We start from the raw sequence: 13578 nt of genomic DNA on the forward strand, positions 1-13578 counted from the left end.
GCCTCACCTTCCATATACGCCTCCCGTCCCCCACGCGGATCCTCTGTGACCTCATTCCTTTCCCCCATCTGCTCCTGTTCCTCGAACATATCCACATCCTCTACACCTCCTGCCGCCTTCATCCCCCTCACTTCCTGGTTGCTCCTTTCCTCTCCCATCACCGCCCCCTACCACTTGTTCACTGTTCTGTCCCCCCTACCCTCCATCTTTACAGCATCTCCTTTCCCAAGGTGGCTTCCATCAACTCCCCCTCCCAGATGCTGCCTTCTCTCCCTCCATTTATCCCTCCTATCCTCACTCCCCTCCTTTCCTCCATCCTTTTCCTGGGCTTCCTCTCCCCCCTTCCATGCCCTTTTTTCCCCACCTACGCTCTCAATGCCCCCCTTCTCACGCCCGAGGCCTTCTGCATTTCCCTCCTCTGCCTTTTGCTATTCTCTCGCGCGTCTGCCCTGCCCCTCCCCCCCTTATGAGTCCTCTCCCACCTTTGGTTCCCCCTTTTCGTTTTTCCTCTCCTCCCTCCCTGTTCCCCCCCCCCCCCCATCTGCCCAGGTCCACCCCCCATCTGCCCTCGGTTATGATGTGTCCTCTTTGTGCCGACATTTTAGTACAGTGTTTACAGGGAGTGTTCAGTGTTGTGTGTCTTCTCCGAAGTGTTGCGTACGGACATCGTACTGTCGCAGGGTGTGATTTTTATATTTCTTGCGAACAGAAACAAGACTGTCGCCATGTTTTTAAATTGTCTGTCTACTATGTTCCCTGTCTGACTCCTGTGTATTTTATTTGCTTTGCCACCCCTTGCTTTATGTTTTAACTTTCCACAATTTTCCTCCGTTTTACAATTTCAGTCACCGTTTTATCGCCCGATTTTGTTGTTTCTTATCTTCTTTCTTACGTTTTAAAAAGTCTATAGGCTGCAGAGCAGCGTAATAAGCTGCTGCCAGCCCGCCCCTTCGGGGGGAATCGAAATACAATACAGGAAAAAATAAATAAACCCAGCAGTTGATCAGTCTGTCAGTCTGAGTCGGTCAGTCGGAGTGAGTCTGGGGACAGTCTGTCAATCTCGGCGAGTCGGTCAGTTAGTCAGCCGGGTCAGTTTCGGAGTGCTAGTATGTTTTAGGCCGCCAGTCTGCTGGAGTTTGTTCAGACATTGTCGGTTGGATTGATCGGTAGGTCGGTCTCTTCCCGGGGCAGGGACGTCCGGTAGCCTTAGGGCATGTTTCCTCTGCAGGGGTGGGTCTGACCGGATGATCGCTTAGTCAATGCCGTCTGGAGTGCCAGGATGTCTGTTGTTCGGATAGACCTCTAAGGCCGGTTGGATTGTTTGATTGGTCGGTCGCGCACTGGGACACGAGATGACATGTCCGTCTTGAGCGTCGGCGCCTGCGAGGTCGCCACGTGGCAACCGAGTTGGCCGCGCTGTATAGCGACGAGTAGTGGCGTCGCCGCCGACACGAGAGCAACAGGAGTCAACCCACGACATCGGTCTGGCCGGCGCGAGCTGCGAAGCCGTGAGACGGGAGATCGACGCGCCTTCCTGCGTCTGTTGAAGTGGCTGGCAGCGGACGGTTCGGGAGAGCGTTTTGGGGGTGCTGCGCCAGGTCTTCGCCAGACATCGCCGTTTATTACAAGTTAAGTGATTGCTGGTATGTTGTTTCATTTACTTGTTAAACGCTACTTCTTTTCTTGGTTAGTCTCTCGTCCCCAGCTTGCTCGCCTGTCTCCCGTCCCCAATTGTTAGGCAGTTAGTGTCTGTCTGTCTGTCTGTCTGCCGTACACTAATAGCTGCCTCTGTCATGTTTGTCCGATTCGGTGTTAACGAATTTATAGAATCAAGGTGTAAAGGCCGAATTCCTGAAATATGTTTTTATCTTGCCTATCATCTTGCGAGGCGGTATATGTGTAAAGTAGAGCATGTTGTACATTTTATGGAAGTATGAATTAGATGGGTTTTATTTAAATATTCATTTTTATAAAGTTGCCACTCTTCCACCGTAAGAGTTCTTTTAAAAACAAATGCACTTTCGGTGGCAAATAGTTTCTTAGTGTGAGTGTTTGTACCATTTCCACCCCTCTTAGGGGGTGCATAGTTAATGTGTTTGTGTGATTTGTTAAAATTTTTAGTTTAAAGTAACCTGGTGTGTCGCAGATTTGCACCAGTGTAGTCTTTCAGAGGTTGTTGTGAGCGGTCGTTACTACGGCCGTGTTGAAAGGGAGCGGCAAGCTTCTCAGCCCGAAGGCTTATACTGTCAATATTGTTCTTTCTGCCTCTAAATAAAACTGTAACTTGATATTTCGAGGGTGCTTTTCTGCTTATAATTTTAAATATGTTTTGAAAACGCTTTTAGGAATAAAATTCACATTTGTTAAATTGTGACTTGATATTTCGAGGGTGCTTTTCTGCTTATAAATTTTAAATCTGTTTTGAAAAGGCTTTTATGAATAAAATTCCCATTTGTTGGAGGTAATTTCATTTTCATCAGTTACTCCCTGGCAACTACTGCCACGCTTCAATGTGTTAACGTCCTTGACGAATCTCTAGTAAATAAAGTAATTTCTTTAAGAAAATATTCTGAAAGAAAATAAATTCACTGTTCAGTTTTAGCATTCGATAAGATAGTTCAGCATAGAGAAACCGGGAAGAAGGATGTGTGTCTGATACGTCGGAAAAGTATGCGATATAACATCATAGCCAGTTTTTAAGTGCGTGTGTTTATGTTCTCTCTCTTAGCAATACCTTCCAGGTGCGTATCCTAGACTCTACAACAATACTTTAGAGTTGATAGCTTGGTTGATTTACGTAAAAATGTTTTGAGCTCCATTCGCCCGGGGCTTCATCGCGTATAAAAATCAGTCCTTTGTTGTTCTTCTTAACTGTCTGCAAATATATGACCGCACTTTGGAATCTGTTACTATATATCGATAAGGGGTTCTAAGCTCCTCGACATGGTGGCATCTCGAGGAATCACTTGCACTTGGACGGGTTAGGACTTGGAAAGCTCAATTCATTCACGAGACGTGGAGTGTAGGTCGGTTGCAGATTAATTCGCTAACTGTGCTGCACGGCTGGTTGGTAAATGGTTGAGGATGGTCTTTTGCCCCAAGATGGCGAGAATGATCTGTGACTCCCATACGCTAAGAGATACATCGTAAATTAAACACTATGCTCAAGGTGATAGAAATATGTAGAGCTTTGTCTCGCATACTTGGATGATTTATTTGTTCGAGAATTAAGGGTTAATGGACGTACTGCTCAGTCATCTATCGATGTTCGCAATGATATTCGCAACGTGGAGAGGGCATGGTTTAGCTATGATACTGAAATTGGGGAAACGTGCTGTCACATCATTGGCCGGTGCTGAACTTAGTGTAACATTCTTCGCGCTATCAAGTCTGTTGCTTCATATTACAGTGCATGGGCGGTGTCTTTTCCATCACATCCGTACTAGAGATGGGCAAACTCGTTCACCCTTGGGAACTAGTTTAGTGCTGATCGTTCTTTTTTGGGAACCTTTCATTTTTACTCGTTCACCATTCATTTGTGCTTGGTATATGGTTCTTATGAAAAACTGAAAACTGGTAGTGTAGGTGACTGAAGGATGGAGGGCACCAACAGGGGGCACTTGCCTCCCCCTTGGAGTATAGAGTTTTTATTCATTACAGAACTCTTACACACTTTTAGAAGTAATTTCTATGATTCTGCAGAACCTCTCGTTTAGCCAACTGTAGCGTTGTGTGGCTGATCGCAGGGAAATAATACAGGGTGGCGCACGGAAAACCGGCCCCGAGTACAGACTGCTCGCCAATTACGGACGATGTGTTGCCCGTTACGAGCAGATACAACAAACATACAAACATATAATAATTAGGCAGTGAAGAAATAAAATAAAATGTGGTTTTCTTATACATGCGTCATACGCTTAGTAAACATTAGGTTTTTATGTTGCATTGTTAACGTTAATGCAGCAATAATAATAATAATTAAGTTCGCAGTAATAAAGTTTTTGGTTTGAAAGCTCCTTCTGAACAAATGTTTATGAGATAATAAGTAAATACGAAATTATGGCAATGTAAGTCTTTTCAAATGGAGAGGCACCGCTTTTCCTACAGAGCCAAAATGACCCACAACCCACTTTTTTTTTCAAAGTAACCTAACTAGCAGGTAATGCAAATTGGAAACAACCAAACTTAAAAATAATTAGAGCCTTCCAAAATGTAATGTTTTGTATATGAAAGATACTCGAAAATCGTTTTATATGAATTTTCTTACACTAAAAATTAAGTAAATTATTGAAAGTTAGTTGCTAAATCAAGTCGATGAAGCCAAAAAATATATGAATAACAAAAAATCTTGCCTTGTTATGTCTTCTGCTGTTCATCGATATAATGAAGTGAGCTGATATGCCCTTTTGCTACCTGAAAAGACGTACCTGTTACATACAACGTAATTTTTATGTAATTTACGTAACTATAAAATACTTTTTGATTACCGGTCGTGGACGCTGAATAGCCAGAGCCAAGTGAGAGAACAGTTTGGAACGCATGTAAAATGGGCGACCGCAGTGAACGAAACGAACAACTGGATACGGAACTAACTGGGAGCAGTCGGCAGTGGAACTGAGACAGGTGGTCGTGCGAAGAACGACGAGTTCGGCCGAGGGAGACCGAAGCTGAGGCGAGCACGAGACCGAGGCTGGAACGAGAACTGCCCAAGTGACCGCCGCGACCGAGGTGAACTAGTGAACTATGAACCGATCGTTCCTCGTTCCCGGGAACTATAAGTAGACCGCCGCGACCGAAGTGAACTATGAACCGATCGTTCCTTGGAATTCGTTCCTCGGTTCTTTCGTTCATCTTGGTGAACCGTTCCTTTGGACCTGTTGGTCCGCCAACTACCCATCTCTAATCCGTACATTAGTTACCACATAATGATTGAGTAACATCGCTTGCTTGAGTTGGGAAAGACGTTTTGTGGATGGGTGATAACTTCTGGGGGTTGCTTGCAGCTAACGGCGATCATGCACATGAGTGCAAAATTAGGAATAACTCGAAATGGAATGCGGAGGCATCATCTATTCCGCCACTGTGACATATGAGTTTAAATGTAGATGTCTTCAGTCACTTTCGGACGGTAGTTTGGAAACTCCCCACAACGCTGCCAAACTCTTCTAGTTTCCTTATATTGTAAATGTGTTTTATTTAAAAGTCATCCAGTGTTATGCTATCCGCCATAAGAATATGATTTACACCGTGTGATGTCTAGTTTTCTGTGAGAGGTTGTGGGGCGGCGAAGAAGTCGTCGAATGAGTTGTTTGAATGTTCATTTCACGTAACAGACTATTGCCGATGCAACATATGTGGGACGGCGAAGAAGTCGTTGTTTAATGTTGAATGAAAGTTGAACATTGCCACCTTAAATCACGCGAGCCTGGCAACTAATTTGGTGGCCAGTCAGAAAGCGAAGGGAAACTTACTGACCTTAGTTCCCAGTCTGCACGGCCACATTCTTGTACAGCCCAGCTAAACGAAAAATATCCATAGTTCTTCACGGGATTAGGGCTGCTTCAATAAAATTTAAAGTTCCAAACAAGATTTTATTATCTTAAAGGCTCACACAAATTACTCGAAACTTCTGAAAATGCTAAAGACATTAAATATTGTTAATTCAGCCAATCGTTTAATAGTTCAGAGGCGACTTCTACAGCAAGTTCCTCCCGAATAGTTCATTACTCTAACTAACGGTGCTAACTAACGGTGCTCTATTAATAGTTCGCAATAATGTTAAAAAAAAAGATTAATGCTCGCCTTAAAAGTGGAGTTAGTCACCACTTGCCACGCGGAATTATACTTCACACGGACGGCACAATAACAGTTTGTTACCGAAGTCTAAACGATCCAGGACGGTGTACAGTCCTCGCGATTTTCAATGTCCGTTTACATTGCTAAGTACGCGCATGTCACAGCCCGCTATGACGTCACCCGAGGCGAGGCGCGATCGGACGTTAAGCTCGCGTGGACTAGGCGTTGGTCTAATGCGGAGTGAGCTTACTACTGCCTCTGCCGCTCTTTTTATATAGCTCCGGCGCGTACCGCCAAGAGAGCATCTGTTCTTTCCGTTCCTATGCAGATGCCTGCAGCCTCCAAATGATCGCTATCTCAGGCACATAATCTTAAATATCAAATTTAATAATAGCTTTACAAACTTCTCAATTTTTGTATACATACATCTGAGCAGTACAGAAGCACGTAGAAAATCTCAGCCCGCTAAAATTAAAACTTTACTCTCTAGAATTTTTACAATAGAACTAACGGTAGATTGTTACCTCTGAACCATAGCTTTATCAAGACTTGTATCAGCTGTTAATTATGCTACAAGACTAAAACTTGGTGTAGCTTTGTTAATTGTCCTATCTGATCATTGGTCTTAAAGAATTTGTTTTATCATTAAAATTTAAAGTACTTAATCTATAATGCTTATGTACATTTTACTCACAAAAGTAGTTTTTACTAAATTACTAAAAAACTAGAAGAGGTAACTGATTGTGGTATTTCCATTATTATTATTAGGGTGAACTGAAGCATCCTACCAATTTTCAATATTGTAGCTCTATTATTTCGCGCCTCTGATTTTTCCGAAAAACGCGGATTCTGGAGTCAATTTTAGTTTTATGGTTTTGGAAACCAGCACCACTCATTAATGACTTCTTACTGCACCTTCTCACCAAATTTTGGCTTCCTAGCGTCATTATTTAGCGCCTCCTATTTTTCTTTCAAAACGTGAATTTTACGTAAACTACTAATTTTATAACATTAAGATTTGTTACCTGAAACATTATTACATAGAACTATACTTTAACAAAGTTTTACACACAAATCTTAATTTCTACTTTTATGTTAAATGTGGTGCAATACTATATGCAGGCGCGTTACGATGACGTGACGCTACTAGCAGTGAACTAGGGTAAGTCCCGTGCACTCGCTCGCCGCTGTATCTTATACATGATACAGCGCTTGCTTTGCTTCAAGGTCGTTGATCAGAGCGTCTTAATGTCAGTTTAGAATCTGACACAGACATCGAAGTAGTGGCAGAAAACGAAATGATTGGCTATGTACCAAAGCGCGTTAGAAAACAGTGTTTGTATCAGGGTCAGAGGGAGTGTTTCATACGATAATTCGCTTAGAGTATAGGTTATGAAAGTTAAACTGGTCTCTGAGGTGTTTGTATATTTAATATGATCATGTACACATAGGCAGCTGCAGTTTGAGGTGTCGGACTTGGTGAACAGTTAGGAATGCCTGGATGGCTGCCCGCTACGCTATTCTGGGGAAGTATTGTGAAATCTCTTTCTTCGCTCCGGAGGCCCACCGTAACTATACGTCATTGCACCCGTTTCGCTGCCTAGGTGAGTAAGTAGGGTTGCAGAACGTGTTAGATATGTCTTTCTCCGACTTAAATTGGATCTAGCACTTGTGGAAAGCTGTAGAAATGGTTACCACTGCAAGATGTGTAGCGTGTGATTAATAAGAGGTTGTAATTTTACTGTAGCAGACAGCTTCGGGGATGGTGACTCGTTTAGAGATATGAGAGTGTGTGAAATATGATTGGCTTTTGGGCGTGAGCCTATGCAAGTATGTGTTTGAATGGGCGTAATTTCTGATATACAGGGTGTTACAAAAAGGTACGGCCAAACTTTCAGGAAACAGTCCTCACACACAAAGAAAGAAAATATGTTATGTGGACATGTGTCCGGAAACGCTTACTTTCCATGTTGGAGCTCATTTTATTACTTCTCTTCAAACCACATTAATCATGGAATGGAAACACACAGCAACAGAACGTACCAGCGTGACTTCTAACACTTTGTTACAGGAACTGTTCAAAATGTCCTCCGTTAGCGAGGATACATGCATCCACCCTCCGTCGCGTGGAATCCCTGCTGCGCTGATGCAGCCCTGGAGAATGGCGTATTGTACCACAGCCGTCCACAATACGAGCACGAAGAGTCTCTACATTTGGTACTGGGGTTGCGTAGAGAAGAGCTTTCAAATGCCCCCGTAAATGAAAGTCAAGAGGGTTGAGGTCAGGAGAGCGTGGAGGCCATGGAATTGGTCCGCCTCTACCAATCCATCGGTCACCGAATCTGTTCTTGAAAAGCGTACGAACACTTCGACTGAAATGTGCAGGAGCTCCATCGTGCATGAACCACATATTGTGTCGTACTTGTAAAGGCACATGTTCTAGCAGCACAGGTAGAGTATCCCGTATGAAATCATGATAACGTGCTCCATTGAGTGTAGGTGGAAGAACAAACTAAAATGAGCTCTAACATAGAAATTAAGCATTTCCGGACATGTCCACATAACATCTCTTCTTTATTTGTGTGTGAGGAATGTTTCCTGAAAGTTTGGCCGTTCCTTTTTGTAACACCCTGTATAGCGTGAGGCTAGAGGCTTGAGATGTTACCTGCCTCGGGCATGGATGTGTGTGATGTACAAGAGTCGGTCAAAAAGTAATGCCTCCCATTTTTTTTCTACTTAAAAAAACTAAGTTAAGTGAATAATTTGAATTTGGCGCCATTCCTCAAACCTTCTTCTGCAATTCACTGCAGTAGTAACTTTCTGTGTCAACAGGTGGCAGCACAGCAGAAGTTTGTAAGATGGCCGACATCGATGTTCGTTTGAGACAGCGTTGTGTGATTGAATTCTTGAATGCAGAAGGGGAAACGCCCATACGCATTCATGAAAGACTGAAGAAGGTGTATGGTGTTGTGACAGTGGATGTCAGCACTGTTAGACGATGGGTTCGTCGTTGTAAGGAAGCTGAAGGGCAAACACCGTTGACTGACGAAAAGCGGAGCGGCAGGCCGGTGAGTGCAGTGACTCCACACAACATTCAGCAAGTTGATGACATCATTCGTGGTGACCGTCGGGTGACTGCAGATGAAGTGTGTCGCATTATTTCTCTTAGTAAAGGCAGTGTGATCACGATTATTAAACAATTGTGGTACTCAAAAGTTTGTGCACGGTGGGTTCCAAGAATGTTAACCGATCAGAATAAAGAGGCAAGGAAAACAATAGCCTCCCAACACTTGCAGCGCTTCCGTTTGGAGGGAGATGAGTTTCTGAAAAAAATTGTGACCGGGGACGAAACATGGGTGCATTTTTTTGAACCCGAATCAAAGAGGCAGTCAATGGAGTGGCGTCACACAAGCTCGCCGAGGAAGAAAAAATTCAAAACTGTGCGATCGGCAGGGAAAGTTATGGCAACAGTTTTCTGGGATACAGAGGGTGTGATTCTGGTTGATTTTTTGGAGCAGGGATGCACAATAAATTCTGTTCAATACGTCACAACCCCCAAAAAACTTAAAGCACGTCTTCAGCGAGTTCGCCCAACAAAATCAATGGCAGATGTTCTTCTTTTGCATGACAATGCAAGACCACACACCAGTCGTCACACCTCTGACGAGATTGTCAAAATTGGATGGGAAGTTTTGCCTCATCCCCCATACAGCCCTGACCTGGCACCATCAGACTTCCATCTGTTCGGGCCACTAAAAGAAGCTCATCGTGGGATTCATTTTGAAGATGAGGAGGCCGTCAAAACATCCGTGCGTCAATGGCTTAGGAAGCAGAGCTGTGATTTTTACCGTGCTGGGATACTTGCCCTTGTTCAAAGATGGACCAAAACTGTAGAGATGGGCGGAGATTACATTGAAAAATGACCAAATGATCCTCAATGTTGTGGTTTTCAACCTATGTAATTGCATTTAAATTTCCTGGCAATTAAAAGTAGAAAAAAAAAATAGGAGGCATTACTTTTTGACTGACCCTCGTACTTAGGTTAGTTAGGTTTAAGTAGTTCTAAGTTCTAGGGGGCTAATGACCACAGCAGTTGAGTCCCATAATGCTCAGAGCCATTTGAACCATTTGAACCTGAGATGTTTGTGTATATTTTTCTTCTAAAGACTTCAATCAGCACATCATCTATTACTACTGTCTATCATCGCCTATAACTCAACTGATATATCGCGGTACCTCTGATATGGTCTCGAGACTGAATGCGTTGCAAAAACTAATGAATTATGTTGTTGGATGCTGTATGATGGAGTCGCAAAAAGTGTTTGCATACCATGTTCCTTTGCCCCAATGACTTTCAAAGTTCATTGAATTTATCGCGAGGTTGCATCATTGGCTGTTAATACACACTTTTCTACGATCAAGGTCATAGTATTTGTCCGGAAAACTCCACGTCATCCATAGGTAATGGCGTACTTCGATTCGTAAAGCAGTTATAAGTTTCAACATGGATACTTAGGTGCACCTGTAGAACGAAGAGCGCTTGTGAGAGTAACATGTAGTGGTTGTTGGGATCAGGATTTTTTCTTCAACATATACTCGATTACGTCTACGATACGGTGGTATGACTCGCAGGAAGAATGTAAGACACATGCACACCCATCGTTCACTTTCGGTCAGTTTTATTTGGTGTTGTAAGCATCCAGTTATTGAGGAGGTAATATTATACTTAGTATTAGTGCTGGGTGTGTGATATGCTCGCATTTGAGCATCAGGTTTATAAAGTATATGTGTTTGTGTAAAGGAAATGTGTATGTGCTGTTTTAGGGAGGGTATGGATTTGACTTGGAGTACTGTGATAGCGAAGGGAAGAGGACGTGTAGTCGTAAGGAAGGTACAAGTATTTCCAGAGTCACAGCAGTCAGCAGAGTGCATTTCCGATACGTCAGTCATTGCCGAATACCGTTCAGTTGAGACTGTGATCGTAAGATTTAATTGTAAGTATGATGATAGAAGATATATGTAAGGGATTTTGTGGAATGTGTCCATGTACGCAAAGTCTGTGGTGGTACTGATTCGCGTTGCCATTTTAATGGTAGCAGTCTTCCGAATGCAGAGGTCTGTTGGAGTGTAGGATTGTAGGAATGTATCAGTGTTAACTTTACCATCTTTTAGACGACTGAATAGCGAAGTAATACTTAGTACGTGCTGGGTGGCTTTCGTGATCACGTGTAACTTTGAGAAGATTGTGCATTTGCGGTGGAGTGTTATTCCCTCCCATGCAGATTGTTCGGTCGACTGCTTCTTCACATTTGGTACCTTTAGTTAGTTGAGGGAAGATCTATTGTGGTGTGTTGAACACACGTTTACCTGTTCTCTAGACATGGGGAAAACCCTAGTTGCATTGTAAACAATACTGATCATCTGGAATCAGTTACATCACCGACTTCGGTATTCGAAAGTGCAAATATCAGTTTACTCTACTTGTTTCTAGTTAGTCCATGGTTCACAACACGCTGCACGTCGCTGAAGTTTGGTGTTTGTGGAGAAATAATTTACAGTGAATATCTTGTGCATTATGATGCGTTAGCTGTGTACTTCATATCGAGAAGTACGGCGAAAATTGTATAATATTATGGCGAAAATACGGGTGTTCTTGTAATCGACAAGTCTGGACATGTCTGTAGAAATGCAAGCAAGAAAGCAGAAACAGTAACGCGTTTTCAGAATGAGATTTTCACTCTGCAGCGGAGTGTGCGCTGATATGAAACTTCCTGGCGGATTAAAACTGTGTGCCAGACCGAGACTGGAACTCGGGACCTTTGCCTTTCACCGGCAAATTCTCTACAAAACCACAGCTTTAATCTGCCAGGAAGTTTAATATCAGCACAGACTCCGCTGTAGAGTGAAAATCTCATTCTGGAAACATCCCCCAGGCTGTGGCTAAGCCAGGCCTCTGCAATATCCTTTCTTTCAGGAGTGCTGGTTCTCCCAGGTTCGCAGGAGAGCTTCTGCAAAGTTTGGAAGGTAGGAGACGTGGTACTGGGAGAAGTAAAGCTGTGAGGACGGGGCGTGAGTCGCGCTTGGGTAGCTCAGTTGGTAGAGCACTTGCCCGCGAAAGGCAAAGGTCCCGAGTTTGAGTCTCGGTCCGGCTCACAGTTTTAATCTGCCAGGAAGTTTCAGTAACGCGTTTGTGCCGAGGGGAAACGAGCCTGATTTTGCACATCAGTTCTGAGAGTGGCTTCGGTTCGCAGTTGTAAAGGGGGATATGAATTGCATGTTTACTAGATAGAGACAGTACTCGGTCATGTATGCCCTGGTCGGATATCGGTTTGACGCTCCTATGTTCCCGCGAGTAACATATGATTTGATGACCTGTAGACAACTTTGAGATGTTTAGCTATCAGTGCAAAATGGCGATCAGTGTAAAATAGTTTATTACCACCGAGTGTAGTGTCTGTAGAAAGAAAGAACAGGTTGATAGCGTATAGATTGAGGGAACTTTCGGTGCAATTTAGCAATCCTTCCGAAATAACGACAGTAAGCCCCAGAAACAAAAGGCGGATGGTGCTTCGATATCGATGGTGTTAGTAAATTGACTGGTAAATTCGACAAGAGTCAATGACAATGCTCGATTGATTGTGGTGGGATATAGGAGCGGTGAGAACATTTGCGTGTGTTGAGAGCAGGAAGGCTATCACGTTATTTCCGGGAGGAAGACTGGATTCAGCGATATTTTGATAATCGGGTTCTTTTAGGGTAGGAATTTTGGCGCATACAAGCTGAGGCAACAAGAAACTATTTCTGTGCCAATACAAAATTACGGAGAGCTGGACTTGCCTGCTATTTTTTTTTCACAATGACATGTGACTTAAGAATAACATGGAGAATATTTTAGATGGTGATGTGTCAGTCACCCTTGGGCGGGTACATGCAGTTGAACGCGTGTGTCGACACGTTCTGCGCTATTCAGCCTTCACTGGCAAAGACAAGTGGGGCCTGGTGACGCCTCGAATATGAGACTGGCGTGAACGCACTTTGGAATGCTGTGACAGTATAACCGTGACTGTATACAGGATGAAAAGTATTCAAACCGACAAACTCTGGGAGGTTTTAGGGGACACCAAAACAAATATTTTCCCCTAGTGTCATTTTTTCCTATAAGGAGTGTTACAACCGGTAGAGGAAGATTTCTCTGGTCGCAAATTAATTAAACCAACGTACACTTTTCCATTTTTTTTATGACCAAGAGACAACACATTAACACAACCCATTTTCAATTAGAGTAGATTTTCAAAAATGTCTCCATTGACACTTAAACAAAGGTTACACCGTCGGATCATGTTCTGTCTGACAGGGGGAAAAACCCCAGGAGTATCCTGAATTGTCCTTGCCGCTGCTACTATTCGGGCAACCAGACCCTCTTCTGTTGCAACAGGACAAGTGTAAACAAGGTTGGGTATCTCCACACACAAAAAGTCCAGAACGGACATATCTGGGGATAGAGCAGGCCATGGAAGAGGATCACCTCTGCCAATCCGCGTTTCTGGGAACCGTCGGTCCAGGAATCGACGCACACGACGACTGAAATGTGCCGGCGCTCCGTCATGCTGGAACCACATGCGTTGTCTTGTAAGGAGCGGGACGTCTTCCAGCAATTCTGGCAATGCTCTGGTGAGAAAATTGTAATAGTGCCTGCCATTTACTGGCTTAGGTAGCAGATACTGCCCAATTAAACGGTCCCCAACAACACCGACCCACACATTAACGAAGAACCACCACTGA

Source organism: Schistocerca gregaria, chromosome 9 (genome assembly GCF_023897955.1).
Source record: "Schistocerca gregaria isolate iqSchGreg1 chromosome 9, iqSchGreg1.2, whole genome shotgun sequence".
NCBI lineage: Eukaryota > Metazoa > Arthropoda > Insecta > Orthoptera > Acrididae > Schistocerca > Schistocerca gregaria.